Here is an 18,201-nt window from a genome sequence, read left to right on the forward strand (position 1 = left end):
TTTTTTTGCGGTACGCGGGCCTCCCACTGCTGTGGCCTCTCCCGTTGCGGAGCACAGGCTCCGGACGCGCAGGCCCAGCGGCCACGGCTCACGGGCCCAGCCGTTCCGCGGCATGTGGGATCCTCCCGGACCGGGGCACGAACCCGTGTACCCTGCATCGACAGGTGGACTCTCAACCACTGCGCCACCAGGGAAGCCCTCTTCCTCTTCTTATAAGGACCAGTCCTACTGGATTAGACCCTGACCCTCACAGCCTTATTTTAACTTAATTACCTCTTTAAAGACCTTAACTCTCAACGTGGTTATTTTCTCAGGTTCTGGGATTTGGGAAATCAACACATAAATTTGGGGCGGACACAACTCAGTCCATAACACTGCAGTTTTGAGAACCACCTAAATATAACATATCAATTGAAAACATGAGTTCGGAGGCAGTTCTTAAGGGAAGAGGTATAAAAGGGAGCATAGATAAGAGCTGTTAATATAGTACTTGGAAAACTCACATAACAAAATTACACACAGCCAGCAATTAGAAATCTAAGAATACCTGAAAAACAAAGGGGCAAGAAGGGGACAATAAAATGCTCAACTATCTGAATACCACAAATAGTTCATGTAATTAGTTGGTTGGTTACTGCGCTAAGGAGAACATATCACTGTAACTATTGCAACAATTACCTAAGTGTTGAGAGAAGAGGCTAATCTGGAAGGCAACTTCCCCAAAACGTGGAAGAAGAGGAAGAAAAAGAATAATGGGTCTGGGCCGGAGAACAACAAAGAATGAATATCCATGAGAATATCTGTTTCATGAGGCCTTTTATTGAAAAGTGACCTCTGATCCACACCTGGAGGATCAGCTGATTGCCTATTTGAATATCTCTGCTACCCTAGGCATCTAACAAAAAGGAACACCCTCCTCACCCTCTCCCAAGGCTGAGAAAAATCTCTCACTGATTTTCCTTGAACTCTTCAGGAGAGAGGAGGAAATAGAAATAAAATTTTAATAGGCTGATGATGTATATAAATAGAAGTACTACTAACTTTTTTCTATTCTTATAAATGCTTAGCAAACTATCTAGGAAGGAGGATCCTTTCATTGGCTCACCAAGTATTAGAAGGCACTGAGGAATAAATAGTATCTAATTCTATATTCTGTCATTGAATATAGTCCTTGAAATGACCATAGCAATTTAAATCAGAACTCAATAAGTGACTTGATAGATTCTAACTCGATTAAGAAAAATGCATCAAAATTTGAAAATAGGCTTTACTAACATACATGATTTAATAAGCACTAAGGCTATAGATTTTGCTAAAGACAACAGTAATTGGATCATAGCAGTGAGTACATGAAACCACTTTCAGTGGACTATATTACTTCAAAAATGTCTTAAAATGGTGTTTGCTTCCTGGGCATGATTTTTCTGCAAGCAGGGCTGCTGCTTTCCCTTGAACTGTTGCTAGTCAGCTCCACCGATACCACGAAGGTTAATTCAAGAACAGAAAATGACGTCAAATTGCCATGCTCAGGATGAAGTTCAGTATATATTTATTCATTTTATTTTAGTCAAAGGAAGTAAGAACACCATATAAATAATGCATAAAGTTAACAATATAGAATTCCTTTCCAACAAATAGGAATGAATCTTATCTATTCCACTATAACTAAGCATTCTCTTAGAAAATAAGGAGAATGATTAACTAAGCTTTGGGTTACTACCCAATTATATTGGTTAAGAGTCTCCCTAGGATATTAAATATTCATTTTTATAAACAAGAATATCATGTTGAGGTAATAATAGTGAGCAGAGCCTATATTTCTAAGTTAGCTGGGAGATTTGGCTTTTATTTTCGTCTTCACCAGATAATGTAACTTCCCAGAACAGTACACATAGAATCCTGTCTACTAAAAAAATTAATCAATAGGTCTAAGAAAGAGATGGAAAATTTTATTCAAGCCAACCTGAGGAATTCTTTTTTTTTTTTTTTCTTTTTTTTTTTTGGCTGCGTCGGGTCTTCGTTGCTGCACGTGGGCTTTCTCTAGTTGCGGCGAGAGGGGGCTACTCTTCGTTGCGGTGCGGTGGCTTCTCTCGTTGCGGAGCACAGGCTCTAGGCAAGCAGGCTTCAGTAGTTGTGGCACACAGGCTCAGTAGTTGTAGCTCGCGGGCTCTAGAGCGCAAGCTCAGTAGTTGTGGCACACAGGCTTAGTTGCTGCACGGCATGTGGGATCTTCCCAGACCAGGGTTCGAACCTGTGTCCCCTGCATTGGCAGGCGGATTCTTAACCACTGCACCACCAGGGAAGCCCCAATCTGAGGATTTTAACCCAGGTAACGTTCTTTCAGAAAGCTCTGAGGGCTTCCGAAGACTAGAGGGAGAAGCCAGTACATATGTGATTTTGGTGAAGGGGTGTGTGCAATGAGGCACACATTTTGATAGAAGGTTATTATGAGTCTCGAAGAACAGATATCTTAGTTAATGGCTTTAGTGCTTTTCTAAGTATGGGAAGATAGGAAAAACTGGGCTCATAAAATTTTCTCCTGAAAATACGTATCTATCCGAGGGCCAGTTCTGCCAGTTTTCCTAGAGCACAGAGTGCCTCATCCTGATTTTCACCCTGAATCCCTTTCAGCATGAGCTATAGGTCAGCGACTGCCATGGCTAATGACTTGATTCTTGTAGAACTGGGTGGTGGGCAACATTCTTTATTTTATAATCCCCTCCCTTTTGGTCTTAACTTCTACCAAGATTTGGGAGGTATTTCATGACCAGTTTGTCCCATGGTGCTAGGAATGCTTATTCCCAGGTCAGGCAAGGATTTCATTGATGGGCCACTCATTGTGCTGTTATTGGACTAGGCCATGTCAATAGTAGCCAAAAGCCTCTGGGCCGCCTGTCTTACTAGTCTGTAACGGTCCTGGAAAGGGTTCCCCCTTGTTGCTTCTTCCCATATCCAGAGTTACACTATTACAATCATTGTTCTGATAGGACCATACATTTGATCAGTCCCTTCAAGTTGCCTAGTTGTCACTACTTTTATTGGAGGCTCAGTCACCCATTTGGGACAAGTGTCAACAAAAAATTAATCAGTCGATCTAAGAAAGAAATGGAAAACTTTACTTGAGGTAAATTTGAGGATTATAACCTGGGAAGAGCATCTCAGAAAGCACCGAGAATTGTTCCACTTGTTAGAAGTCAAGGCACAGTTATATAAGTTTTTGGAGACAGAGGGCAGTACATTAAATGATGTATTACTGACATTTTACACCGTCCAGAGCTAAGCTTCACGTGGCCCCTTATAAGATCAGAAGGAATGTTATCTTTTAAGGAGCTGTCTTGTTGATGTTAGGAGAATGTTGCTCTTTACGGTTGAGCAGGTATTTCTGCCAATGGGGGAGGTTTGCTAGACGCCTAATGCAGACACACAGTGCATAGTATAGGGGGAGAGAGGAGGCCAAAGGGCACAGAAATATTTTTATGTTTAAATTTTCTTGTCTTGCCATAAAATATGAATTTTATCTCACACAAGAAACAATCATCTTATCAAATAGGCGGAGTACAAGTAATAAAGCTAGTACTATTAATAAGGTCATATGTAAGTAATGCCATCTTCTAAGGAGTTACATGGCTAGGGCCAGAAGAAGAAAAATGGATCTTTATGGTTGAGCAGGTATTTCTGCCACTGGGGAGGTCTGGTTAAGACGTAAAGCAGATGCACGATGCACACCAGAGGGGAGAGGGGAGGCCCAAGCAGGCAGTGAACAAATTTTTATTTAATTTTCTCTTGTCTTGCCTCAAAATATGAATTTTATTTCATCAACTCCTAACATGTTTCTCACAAAAATAAAACATCTTGAGAAGGCAAATGTCCCTAGCCCTTTTTCTAACTGGGTATTTGATGTCTTTCCAAAAGCTGTAGCTCTTTGTATTTTTTTATGGCATCCATATTCTGCATGTATCATCTTTATCCATGTATTTGAATTATAGTTAGTCATTTGTTCTTAAGCAATTGGGGAGGAACTGGCTCAGAAAAGGAATATTTAAAAGCTTCTCTGCCATAAACTAAAGAATGTTTGCTGTTACGACTATTATAACACAGTGATAATAAAGTGAGACAGAATCTGCTGTTTTGTTTTGCTGAACTGTTTTTCTTAGCTGAAGCGATAAAACTGAGGATATGGAGTTCCGACGTGGCTCACTTTACAAAGCTAAAACAACTCACAGCGTTTAAAGCTGTTTTTAACAGGCGGGTGGGGCCTGAATGAACTTGGAAATACCATGAAATCACTGAAATTACATGCACTGTGTTGGAGAGGAAAAAATTTCCTTCTTCCCTTCTAAGTTCCTTGGCTGGTCTCATCATCAAACTGACATAAGACAGAAGAGCAGGAGAAAACCCAAGTTTAATAACATGTGTCTCTCCTATACAACATGGGAGAGACCCAGGAAAACAGTAACTTGCCCAAGTGTGCAAAGTCAACTTAAAACTGTCTTCAGCTGAAGACAAAAGAAGATGTTGAGGGAACAGGAGTCCGTTAAGGGAGGTGACCAGGAAAAGCACAGGAAACTAGGGTGAGGTTGTTAGGCAAATTTAAGTCCTTGCCTCGGCCACTGATAAGAGTTTCTAGAGATAAGGTCATTCCCCTGTTCCTGGTAAAGGGAAGGAGACACTCATAAATGGAGGTTTTCCTTGTACTGTAAATGTCTCTTACAAAAGGGTAACTTCTCTTTGATTTTCAGAGCTCCTCCCATGTCTGCTGTTTCTTAAACAATAACCAGCCTAAAATAATCCTCATGCAAAAGACACATATTTTGAGGTGGTATATTCTGCTCCCCTACAATTGTGTTGTCTTTGTCTACACATAAGTGCACTTTTCTGGTAAGAAGTTTCACACTTTCAATAGATTCTCAAGAGAGGTCTGTACTTTTAAAAATGTGATGAACAACTGATTTACTCACTCTCCTTATTTCTGGTCACATCCAAAAGCACAAAATGAATGCATTTATTCTTTGCTTTTGCTTAACAGGTATTAAGCACTAATCAAGCTTCTAAGGAAACTGCAATTCAGTGGAAGAAATAGCAATTATAATACTAAAGTATATGCATGTTAAAGGATAGTGTGGGGTTTTTTTCCAATTTATTTATGTATTATTGGCTGCGTGAGGGCTTTCTCTAGTTGCGGTGAGCGGGGGCTACTCTTCCTTGTGGTGTGTAGGCTTCTCGTTGCGGTGGCTTCTCTTGTTGCAGAGCACGGGCTCTAGGAGCGCGGGCTTCAGTGGTTGCAGCACGTGGGCTCAGTAGTTGTGGCTCGCGGGATCTAGAGCACAGGCTCAGTAGTTGTGGCGCTCGGGCTTCATTGCTCCGCGGCATGTGGGATCTTCCCGGACCAGGGCTTGAACCTACGTCCCCTGCATTAGCAGGCAGATTCTTAACCACTGTGCCATCATGGAAGTCTAGAATAGTGTTTTGTAAAAGATAAAAGCATGGCTCTCAAAAATGTAAAATGAGCAAATGTAAAAGATTTTATTAAATTTGTTAATTAATAAGAGAATTGGTAAGGTGTTACAATCAGTTCAGAGCATAATTTTTAAAAAAAAACTATACAAATATAGTCAACGAGGAATGTTAAAACACATCTCTAAGTCCATGTAACACTGGTCTATCCACAGGACAATAGTCAACTATTGAATACATTCCACAAGGACCCAATTTGTTTGTATTTCCTGAAAAGAATCATTTGCACTATTAAAAGTCTTAAACAGCTCAGAGGTGTGAAAAGCACAGACAACCTAGAAGAGTTCACTATAAAGGATATGAGCAAATCTCTGCCCCAACTGCCCTCAGGTCTGTCACAATTCTTCCTGACACAAATCCGCCAAAAAAATTGTGATCAAGTTTTTTCTGTGAGACAAAAAGCAAGCAACTAATTGGATTGAGGGAATTAAAATAAGTTCCCATGGAAGTGACATGTGAAATGAATATTGAAGAATGAATGTGAGTCTGAGAAAGAGAAGGTGAAGGACACTGAAAGCAGATTTCACAACACCTACAGGGCTGAACTTTGTGCAAGGCTCTGTTTTGTATCTGTAAAACAGTGGAAAGCTGATAGATGACAATGGAAATGTAATCTGAGTCGATTTTGAAGAACTTTGAGGTCCCAGTGGAGAAATTTGTTTTTATAATTTTCCAAAGTACTGCTAACAGTAGAGGAAGGGCACTTTCATGCTCGAGGGAGCCTGAGACTGTAGCTTAAGGCTTCCCGGTGAAAAAGTCAAATTTACCTGCAATCATCTGTTTCATCGGCTTTAATTTTTTGTTATGGTTTTTAATTTGATAATATGTGAAATTATAATTTATCGAGGAAAATTTACTATGCCTGATGCCCAAGAGGCAGGCAATACGTTGGTTCTGAATTTTGGCTGAATGGACATTCCAGAAAAGTGTCCCAGGCTCTGAGTCACAAAGTACATCCACTTTGTCTCTGGAGACACACAAGATCCTCAAATTGAGAGGCATGACAGGCATTGATAACAGGTTGCTAAGAGTGTTTCTTAGAGAAGTAACATGGTTAGTTTTTAGTTTTGTTTTTTGTGTAACCGAGCAGAACCCTATGGGGTCTTTCCGGGATGGACCCTTCCCCCTTATCCTCTGCTGTAGCTCCTCTCTGAAGTACCTAGATAATATATCTGGTGCACACATGCTGAGTTGTTTTACAGATGCTGAAACCACCACCAAAAGGGAAGAAATTAACTACTTGATGATCATGAGCCCCCAGACCTACTGGCACCTAAGGAATAATGATGCCCTGTGGCCTCAACATAAACCAATCAGAGACTGGTGTATGAGCTTATTACACGTCCTGCGACCGCCCCCCCCCCCCCCCCCCCACTTCACCTGCCTTTTGAAAATGGTTTGCTGAAACCCTTCGGGGAGTCTCGGGTTATCTGAGGCATGACCTACCAGTTCTCCTTGCTCGGCCCTACAATAAACCTTTCTCCGCTCTAAACTCCAACGTTTTGGTTTGTTTGGCCTCGCCGTACATCAGTCACATGAACTTGTGTTCAGAAACATTTGTATTTATTTTCTGAGGAAAGTTACCGGCAACTCCATGAAAAGAAGACTTGGATCAGCACTGATAGAAGTAGACTGTGGAAAAGCCCAGAAAAGAGATGGGAAGGCATGGACTGAGGTGATGGTAGTTTGGATGGAAGGGTAAAACCTATGTTAAAGAGTTAATTTGAACTTTCTGACCAATTGGGTGCAGGGGATAAGAGAGAAGAGTCAGGTATTTAGATGTTTCCCTGGTGGAATCAGTGGGCTGCTAAGCTACAAGAGTTGGCGAAAGCTCACGGTTGCAGTCATCTGAGAATTTCCAAATTCCAGGGTTCCTGGATTACTGATAGATCTTTTTTCTAATCTGTTTGGGTAGATTTGTAAAAGACCAGGCCAGCAGTAGAATTTGTCTTTTCTTTTAACTTGGGACTCACATAAGCTTTTAAGACGCTAAGGGAGATGAGATGAACTTCTTTGCATGATCAGAAGGCATATTCTGATTCATGTGCATCTGTGAATAAGTCTTCCATGATTACGTTCTTGTAAAAAAAAAAAAAACTTTCCATTTTCCTACTTGAGATAAAGTTTCTTATAATGTTAATGCTGTGGTGGAAGAAGTGAATGTGAGGGTGCAAAGCCAAGCAATATTTAAATTTATCTGCCTAAAAAGAAATCTCCAATCTGGCATTGCAGCAAATGGATGTCACATAAAAGTTTCTTCTAAATCCCCACATAACTGAATTTTTAGAAGCACAACATGAGACCTTAAAAAAACTAGCAGGACTCTGTAGGGCGCTCCTGAGTACAAAAGCCCCTCCATGCTACCCCTCTCCCCATTTCTTGTTTGTAGAAGAAGGCTTTAGTCTCCTATGTCTTCCCTGAGTTCCAAAGAGCCCCTGTACAAGCAGCTACTAATTAGGGATGTAAGGGAATGGAGAAACGAAGGAAAAGTAGTTAAACAAGAAAAGTAATGACAATAGTTCAGTGACAGAAGAGTCCTAATTCTTCCTCAAGGGACATACATACAATCTGACACGTATCTTTGAGTTGTTCTGCAGGAACTAGACACCCACCCCCTTTCCTCTGCCAACCACCAACGAGGAGGATGGTGACTACGTGCTGAGCACAAGCACTATACACCAGACTGTTGGAACCAGAAGGTTGATGATTAAGATTCCTGAAACACCACCCTGTTACCTCACCACCAACCAATCAGAAGAAAGTCATGCCTCCGGCAGCCCTCACCCCCAAATATTGCCTTTAAAAACCCTTCCCTGAAAGCCATCAGGGAGTTTGAGGTGTTTTGTTTTTTTGTTTGTTTGTTTGTTTTTGCGGTACACAGGCCTCTCACTGCTGTGGACTCTCCCGTTGCGGAGCACAGGCTCCGGACGCGCAGGCTCAGCGGCCATGGCTCACGGGCCCAGCCGCTCCGCAGCATGTGGGATCCTCCCGGACCGGGGCACGAACCCACGTCGCCTGCATCGGCAGGCGGGCTCTCAACCACTACGCCACCAGGGAAGCCCGGGAGTTTGAGTTTTTTAAGCATGAGCTGCCCATTCTTGCTTGGTTCCCTGCAAAGAAATGCTGTACTTTCCTTCACCACAAGCCAGTGTCAGTAAATCGGCTTTGCTGTGTGCCAGGCGAGTGGACTCAAATTCGGTTCAGTATATAACCGAATGATAAGCTATAGAATCACAATGATAAGCTATATAATGATAAGCTATATAATCACAGACAAAACTGTAAATATGTAAAGTTTCATTGGATGACAATAGGTAGAACCTAAGAGGAAAGCTCCTGTGCTGAAGTAATTTTGCTTACTGAAGTACCAGAAACACACACACACGCACACGCACACGCACACGCACACGCACACCCTGCCTTCTAGACCTAGAGTTACAAACATGGCTTTAAGAGGGCTAGGACACGAATCCCATTTCTCTCGTATTCCAGGAGGCTGGCTTGTTTAAAGGGCATCTGAGGAAAATTATCATAATTTCTTTAATACCACCTGGTCCTGAACTTTCCCACAAGCCTGATCATGGAGAGATTTCCCCAGGAGTTCTGCTTTAGGTAGTTATATCCATCTGACTTATAGGAAAAAGCCAAGAAATTGACAGAAACAAAGAATCCCCTAAAGACACTTAGAGATGTACCAGATTGTAATGTTGCACGTTTCTTATGACAACATAATAGATTAGAACCCAGTGGGTTTGCTTGGATAAGAATCAGAAATTTGGGGAAACAATGGCTCTGTTAGCATATGCAGGCTTCACCCTACCGTGGAGCCTTAGCACACAGTGGATTTAAAGTTATGGCCTGAGTGGATATTCCCAGCTGGGTTGATTTCTCATCAGCACATATATTCACATGCCCCAGACAAGATCATTTCCAGTTTTTAGCATTTGTAATTCTGGGAAGGGAGAACTAAATTATGCGAGAGCACTCCCAGTGGGAGAACACATAGAGATAGTTGTTCTAGAAGCAATAAAGCTAGAGCAGTAAAGGGAATTGAAGGTTAGACAAGTCTGAAGCTTCAGACATTTTATTCAATTAACTATAAGAGAAGGGCCTTAGCATTGATTCAAGCTCAAGTCTTAAGTATACAGCACTTGGATTAGACTCATTAGTGAAAACAATTATTTCTGGGGCTTCCTATGAAAATTAACTCCATAAGATGCTCTTATTTTCTTAGAAAATATTAACACTTCAAAAACATCATTAAGTATATTCTGGACACTGGGAACACAAAAGTGAGTATAGATGCCCCCCACCCCGCAAAGGGCTCCCAGTTTCTGCACAAATACTCAAGGATTTGACAACAGAAACGAAATTAGAGAAATTTTATACTTATAAGTTAACTCTTTTCTTGGAGAAGAAAGGCAAAAGAATATTAAAAACAATAAGATATTCTCAAAAATAAAATCTTATGCTACTTTCAAACTGCTGCTTGCCCTTAATAAGATACTCTTATTTTGATCATTTGGTTTCCATGACTGTGTGAGCGAATTTATAACATTCAATTTGCCATGAAGACAGACTCCTGGATTCTCTTCAATAGCTCCACTTCCAACTCTATTCAGGAACCATTTGTGACTTCCTAGTATGTCTCCCCATCTGCAAAATGGATTTAATAATATATGCACCTAATGGGTTTTTAAAAAATAAGTATCAAAGAGGTAAATCTATATAAATCACAAAGAAGAGTAGCTTCCCCATAGTAAGTTATCAATAAGTGTCAGCAGTTATTTTTATTGCTGTCCAGGCAGTTTTGGCTCCCATGAGGTCGGTGTTCCCTAAACGCTCTGGGATCTTTGCCCCACTCTTTCCTGCTGTCCATGGTGTGAATTCCTGTAACCTAGAAACTGAGCAATAGCCACAGCTATTTCTCACATGGGACCGGCTGATCGAGCAATAATTCCCAGCTTGGGCATGGGGTATCCTTTCTGTTCCTTCCCCACCAGGACCAGCAGGAGGCAGAGAGCTGCGTGTGTTGTCATGTCTTCTCAGGCTTTCTCAGATTTTCCTTCTTTTTGATGACCTTGAAAGTTTTGAGGAGTACCAGTCAGGCATTTTGAAGAATGCCCCACTATTGTGATTTGTCTAATGCTTTTCTTACGACATGACTGGGGTTACGGGTTATTGGGCGGTAAAGTGCCATTTTCATCGTATCAAGTGTACATATTATCAACATCAGTCTAGACTACAGTCTAGCTTTCTAAGATACTGCCAAACTGTCTTCCAAAGTGGTTGTACCATTTTGCATTTCCTCCGGAAACAACCAGTGTTCCCTTTTTGCTCTTCATCCTCATCAGCATTTGTTACCGTCATTTAAAAAAAAAAAAAATTCTAACCATTATAATGGGTAAGTAGTGGTCTGTCATTATTTTAATTTGGAATTTGTGCTTTCATTTTCATACATTCAATTCTACGTGCATTATAAACCCCAAAATACATTACAAAAATGTTTTTGCCTTTAACAATTGATTATCTTTTAAAGAGATGTAGATAAGAAAAATGGACATTTACCCAGGGATCAAATCAAGGTGGTGGCCTAGGGAGATCCTGAGCTCACCTCCTCTCATGGACACACCAGAACTACAACTACATATAGAACAACTCTCTCTGAGAATATCAGGAAGACCATCAGAACAGATTTTCTACAACTAAGGATGTAAAGTAAAGGCCACATCGAGATGGGTAGGAGGGGGCAGAGGTGCAGTCTAGGTAGAACCCACACCCCAGAGCAGTGACCATAGCAGGAGGGACATCACAACAATGGAGGTCCTCCCGAGGCGCAGGGAGTCTGAGCCCCACGTCAGGACCCTCGGCCTGGAGGATCCTGCACTGGGAAGATGGGCTCTCATCACGTCTGCCTTTGAAAACCAGCGGGGCTTCTGTCTGGGAGAACCTTAGGGCTATGGAAACTGAGACTCTGGTCTTGAGGGGCCTGAGTGCGAATTCACTCACTCTGATTCCCAGCCCAGAGGCAGCAGCCTGAAAAGCACCTGCCTCTTATGTAATGGAGATATACAGTGACTAACTTTAGGGCCTGTGCTGGAGGGACAGGGATCTGGTAGGTCTTTCTCTGGGAAGGAGGTGCTGGTGGGCACCATTTGTTTTTTCACTATGCTCTGACCTCGCTGGCCCGGCACTGGCAGCCACCATTTCTGTCACTGTCTACCACCTAGCTCACCCCGTGTGCCCCTCCCCAGGGTTCCACTGAGGAATTTCCCTGCCCAATCCACCCAGCCAGCTGGCCCCTCTAAAGCAGTTCCTGCCCTGCCCCACCGGCCAGGCGGCCCCAGCCAGCACTGGAAACCCTTCCAAGTCTCCTGCTCTGGGAAGCAACCCAACTCAGCAGTGCATCCACGGCGGTCACAGTCGGCCTTGTTTGTTTCTTGACTCGACATGAACATTATCTTTCATTGCCTGGTATCTAACAGCTCAAAACCCATGTGTCACATATTTTGGTGAAGGGGAAGTCTGGTCCCTGGTACCCACATTAGACAGAAGTGCAAGTCCTATGACTCAGTTTTGAATGAGTATAGTTCTGTTTCTACTATTCATTCAAGAATAATTTACAGAGTAGCAGAAGTCATCTGGGGCCACCGGCAATTTGAAATCAGATGTGCTATCTTACTTACACACATCATCAGTGTCTATTTTTCATCCTATGTCTTGGTGGCACATGTCTCCTCAGGTGAACAGATGATCCAGACAGGTTTGTGTAGCTCAAAATTAAGCATCCTGTTCATCTTCTGATGGGTTATTCAATGTATTTAACGTATGCCCCATTGGCTTTAATCAGGAGCTAGTATTTTCTGTTTCTTCTTAATTTCACTTCACATCCAGATGACTTCTGCCATTTAGGAGCCCAGATTTCAAAGAAACCTACATCCCACAGGGATGTTTATTACCGCAGCCCACCCCCACTCCGTGAGGAGTCTCATTTACTTTTAGAGAATTCTGCACCTCAGTCAAGATGTGAAGATATTCATTTGTTTTGGCTTTCAGCAACCTTCCTTGATTCATCTGAATTTCAGAATGTTTGGCAGATATTCTTCAAAGACTGTGGTTTAGGGAAGTAGATGTTTTCCATTTTCACTGCAAATAAAATTTCCTTTTATATATTTTTTTCTTTTTTCGTTGTTCTTTTGGTTTGGTTTCAGCAAGGGTCATAGATTTCACAAGTGCATGACCATCACTCACTGAAAGCCCTACCTCCATGAATGAAGCTGTAAGTCGTCCATTCATTAAAGTCTGAAACCTCACTCACCTTTCTAAATATGGAGAACAGAAGGGTGAGTCAGTCATTTAACTATCAATTATTTTTAACAATTTCTCTTACATTGATCTCTTTTCCCCACCACTAAAACACTGGCCTAAGCCTTTATCACTGCATGATTAACTACGGAAATTCTCTTTTTGTGTATTATTTAAAATCCTCCTTCTTTAAAAAGAGTGTCCATATTGACTTACGATATGAGACGCAGGTACAAGTCTTTGCTTAGAGGTCACCTTTTCAGTAAGGCTTACCCTGAGCATCATATTTAAAACTGCCATCTATTCTCCCCTGATACTATCTAAATTCACTTTTCTTGCTCTAGGTTTTTTTTTTTTTTTTTTTCCATAGAGGGTATGTAAAAGCTCTTTAGTATATCCTTGAGCTGTATAATAGTTATATACGACATACTATGACTTCTAATATATACGACTTCCTGTTTATTATATTTATTGTGTGTCTCTCTTTCTTAGAAGATGTGCTCATAAGAGCAGGGAATCTTCATTCACCTAGAACAGAGCTTGACATTGGGTAGGTGTTGATACATATTTGTTGAATTAATAAATAGAGCTACAGGTATCCTTCACTTTTTGAAGCTTCTTATTAGCCGCTTCACTTTGACGAAAGACCTACATTAGTGCCTGTATTCGCTAAACAAGAGAAATCTGAAGAGAATTTTTGCTTTTATGAAAAAAGGTGAAAAGTGAAAACAGCGCTCCGCATTTACTTTGCAGTGAGGCTTTATGGAGGCGGCACCCCGAGCAGTGAGAGGGGCCCCGCCAAGCCCCTTCCCCGGAATACACTCAGCATCTCAGCATCCAGCTGCCAGAACTTGAACTGTGTCTGTGAGCGTCTGTGCTCTATCTTCATTTATTTTGCACATCCATTTGCAAGATGCGTCCTAAGGTAATTGCTTATTCACTTCCCACCATTTCAGCTTACAAAAATTTCCATGGGAACGCTCTGTATTTATTCTGGTAGTGGGGAAACATGTATTAAAAAATAGATAATCCATGTAATAAAGTAAGAGAAACAAACAAATAAATGAGAAGATGGAACTAATTGCTGCATTTGCTGAGTTTCTTGGCAGAAATATACAGGAATGTGGTGAGTTACCAAGCTCACTTTTGATATAGATTAAAAATGATCTTTTACTTAGCGTTAAACTCTAAAAGAATTATTACAACAACCTTTTGCCTTGCGTCTCTGCTCTTTAAAATTCAGCCTTCTTACTCTCACAGGATTATTCTTGCTAAAGTGCTGCTTTATTACTGAGCATATTGTCCGCTCTAAAAATTTGAGGTGCATTCACGTTTGCTATAGGATAAAATGTGAACTTCTTAGTGGGATTCAAAGTCACTTTCAACCTGACCCTGATTTAGTCTATGTCCTTTTCAGTCTATCATTTTCCAAACATTAAACTCCAAGGTTATCTACTTACTGGCCAAAATGTTAATTACAAAAAAAAAAAAAAAAAAAAAAAAAAAAAACAACAAAACACAAAACCAACTTTTCAAGAGTGCTGTGTATCCCTTCCTCCTCTCTTTTTTATTTACACGGTTCCTGTTGTCTTCATCCACTCAGGCTGCCATAACAAAACACCACAGACTGGATAACTTAAACAGCAGACATTTTTTTCTTGTAGCTCTGGACAGTAAGATAGAAAGTCTAAGATGAAGGTTCTGGCAGGGTTCAGTTGTTGGTGAGAGCTCTCTTCTTGACCTGCAGATGGCTGCCTTATCACTGTGTCCTCCCGACAAAGGGAGGGAGAGAGAGAGAGAGACAGAGAAAGCTATCTCTGGGTATTTCTTCCTCTTTCATAAGGACACCAGTTTTACTGAATCAGGGTGCCACCTTTATGATCTCATTCAACCTCAATCACCTCCTTAAAGGCCCTAATCTCCAGCAGAGTCACATGTAGGGTTAAGGCTTCAACCTACAAATTTTGGGGAAACAAAGATCAGTCCTATACATGTGTATATTCAGTATTCATTCTGGGTTGTCCTTGACTTATCAATTTCTCTCTCTCTCCCCCCACCTGTCAAATTATTCCTCTTCCAACACACTTTACATATCACACTCATCAATTGTTTTGTCTTCCTCTAAGCTCCTGGGACAACTGACAGAGGCATTCGTTTGGAAATTAATCATGAACTACTGCATGGCATTTCTAGAGTTTGTATATTATTCATGCCTTGTGTGGTTTAACTTTTTAAGTGTTTGTACCCTTCCTTTGTAACTAAATTGTAAGGTGCTTGGTGTCAGAGACTATGACATTTCTCTTCGTGTTCTACAGGCACCTAGCATGTATTCAACGCATATACGCCAATTTTCATTTGCTTCATGACTATCAATAATTTTTCAAGCATTTGCATGTATAATAAGTAATTTGAGTCTTATTATATTTACCTTGTTAGGTAACACTAATCACATTTTAAAGAGGAAAAGAAAACTCAGAGAAGCTACGTAACTTTCCCAAAATAACACAAGTTAGCAACAGCATGAAGTCTACGCCTTAAAGTTGACTCCTTGGTCTGCTCTTTTTCCATCCACATTTACTAAATTATGTTCAGTAGAACCAGCGTTTCTTTAGCTCTCCCTCAAGTAATGCAGCTACAACAGTAAGCCCTTTCCCCCACTCCGGGTGGACGGATCTCTAGTAAATGGTAGTTGAATAAATGATGTGGCCGAAGTTATCATCGCTTGCCTTTAGATCATGCCATTGAGTCATCACTTGATGCAGTGTTAGTCCTCGGCGGCTCATCGAGATTCGGAGACACAAAAAGAACCTGTGTGGTTCCCCTGGAGCTGAGGACTTGAGGCCTGCCCTTCCCTTCCCATACATGATCACTCTTCGTTTCTGAGGCCTGCATCACTACACTTTCAGACGTAGAACCTGACCCCGCATGGAATGTGCAGTATTCTTCTCCTACCACTGACTGCGACGATGGGCCCCAGGCCAGGGAGAATGTCCGTAGCAGGAGCCACCTTCCAGCCCTGGGGTGGGGGGCCCTGGAGCTCAGAGCATCCGTAGGCCAGAGCCCCTAGTGAACAGCCTCCACTACCTCTGTCTGTACTCCTTGGAATTCCTCTCCTCTGGACTTGATTATTTTGAAAAAGGCTGCCAGATCCATCGCAAGGTCTGGCATTTCTATTCCTGGCTCAGAATTTGGCTTAAAGAAGCACTTTATACAAATCATTATACACAAGAGACAATACCTTCTTAGAAAGAGATGGAAAGGCTTTGACTTCAGAGAGAATGGGCTCCGAATCCCAGCCCTGCTCTAATGATCAGTGTAAACTTTGGCAACTTAATCTCACTGGGTCCAGTTAGTTTCATTTATAAAATGCAGATAATCTTTACCTTACATGGTTGAAAGAGGCTGAGAGATAATATCCATTAAAAGCGCGGAACATTGCCTAGCCTAGGAGGTCAGTGATACAGAACTGAGAGTGAGAGATGGGTTGGGGAATTCTTTCTCCTACTTGGAGCTACCTCAGATGGTAGCGAGAAAGGTCGCCGGCTCGTGGCTAATAGGACTGAAATATTAGGTCAGAGCTTAATAAGTTTATCTTATATAATACAGACAAATGCCTCGACGGGCATGGTTTGGCCTGAATTGGGAGCACATAGCATACTTGTGACGGCAGAATTACTTCCTCATCTAAGAGCTAGGGAGCACGTGTGAAATCAGTCCCAGTTTAACTTCAAATGGTCAACTCTCACTGCCCCAGATTGGAAACCTCTTCTTAGTCTTTTCAATAGTCATGCAAAGAGAGAAAGAGAGACACACATCTTGATTTTCCTTTAATTTTCCTGCAGCTACAAGCGTTAACCCAGAAAGCACAGAAAGGTGTAAGGGATCTCACAGACAATCCCGTAGGTAGGTGGCACGGAGTCATCAGTTTCCCCTTCTCCCAATTTGCCCATCAAGAGGGCCAAGGGCACCAGCGTCTCCATGCAGCAGCTCTCCAGACAAAGCCGGAGAGGTGAGCTGAAGGTAGCTCACGGCACCTGGCGAGAGCTATTCATGCATCTCTTCCCAACTGTGCGGTCAGTGATGACACATTGGTGCCTGGAATGGGCCATAGTGAGAGGACGCTACGTGACAGGCATATGCTATAAATCAAAGCCTTTTATTAGGGGAGATCAGGCTGATTACTATGAACCTCCACACCACTGACTATGACCTTCAGCAGCCTAAGAGTCTTTAACAAATGAAGAATCTCAAATGCAGACTGGTTATGACTGAACTTTAATGTCTGTTAGAGGGGAAAGTATTAGTATAATATTTCACACCCTGTAAAGCTAGATCTTGTGGATTATTGGAAGTGTGTTTACTTAATGGCTCTGAAAAAAGAAAGGTTAACCCTCAAAATCAATGTCGCTGACAGATGAGTGAAATAATAAACACAAACCTTGCAAAGGCTCCTAGGGAGGAGGCCCACACATCACTCTAAACCTTGTCGGTCTGGCTATCAGGCTGGAAATCTCACAGACTCGGGCTGGCACTGGATATTTCCACCGTTTCTGGGGTTTGGCTCTGGCAGGGACACCACAAGCTCGGTTCATTTTCTTCTGTGGTGTTGCCTGACTTCCGATTCCATAAGAGCCGTGCAGTCAAAGGATCAGGGAAACAAAACAAAGAGCATGAAAAGGAAAACAGGAAGGGAATTTGACGAATGACCCTCAGCGAGGATCTGGTTTGATTTTCATGGCAAGTGTTGTCGTGTAGTTCAGACCAACTTAAGCTCCGCTGTTCCTTTACATCCCCTCACACTCCACTCAACGAGATTCCAATGCAGAGATGCAGAGCCGATGCCATAAATGTGTTGTTTGGCTTCTGCCAGCTCATATGAGGAAAGCTGGCAGGCAACAGTGAACCTGCTTTTGGAACCAATCAACTTGGCAGATGAAGACCTTCAACTTGTAGTGAAAGCAAATTTGGTGTGTTTCCCATGCATCTGTGATCAGAACAGGCTTTTTTTTTTTTTTTTTTTTTCCTCCCTGAAGATGATCTGTTCTATTGAAATGCAATTTCAGAAAAGAATCAAGGGGCAATCCTAAGAGCTCATTCCGGCTTTGCCAAAGACACTCAATCAGAGCAGGGTACAGATGACAGAGTGGAATGGCACGTATCCGCTCCAGAAGTCATTCCCTCTCTCTCCCAATTAAAGGTCCTTTTGAATGCAGCACTAACGTCTACACGGAAACAAAAACTCTTAAGTATTTTACCATGATTTTTAAGGGAAAACAATGAGATGCGATTGGTTAGAGGCAGGCAGGACTGTCAGGGAATGAGGTACCAAGCTGGGAGGTGTGCCTGCACTAGCCATCATCTCTTTCTCTAGACTGATCAAAG

General features: G+C 41.9%; 1 long non-coding RNA gene across 1 annotated transcript in view; it reads right to left on the reverse strand.

Annotated features, from left to right (window-relative positions):
* LOC102995818 (uncharacterized) overlaps positions 1-17,622 on the reverse strand; it is a 44,859-nt gene extending 27,237 nt beyond the window's left edge. The window contains exon 1 of the long non-coding RNA XR_447931.4: positions 17,258-17,622. This is a non-coding gene — a long non-coding RNA (uncharacterized lncRNA). The remainder of the gene's footprint in view (positions 1-17,257) is intronic.
* Positions 17,623-18,201: the final 579 nt, after the last annotated feature.

This window comes from Physeter macrocephalus, chromosome 15, assembly GCF_002837175.3.
Source record: "Physeter macrocephalus isolate SW-GA chromosome 15, ASM283717v5, whole genome shotgun sequence".
NCBI classification, from domain to species: Eukaryota; Metazoa; Chordata; class Mammalia; order Artiodactyla; family Physeteridae; genus Physeter; species Physeter macrocephalus.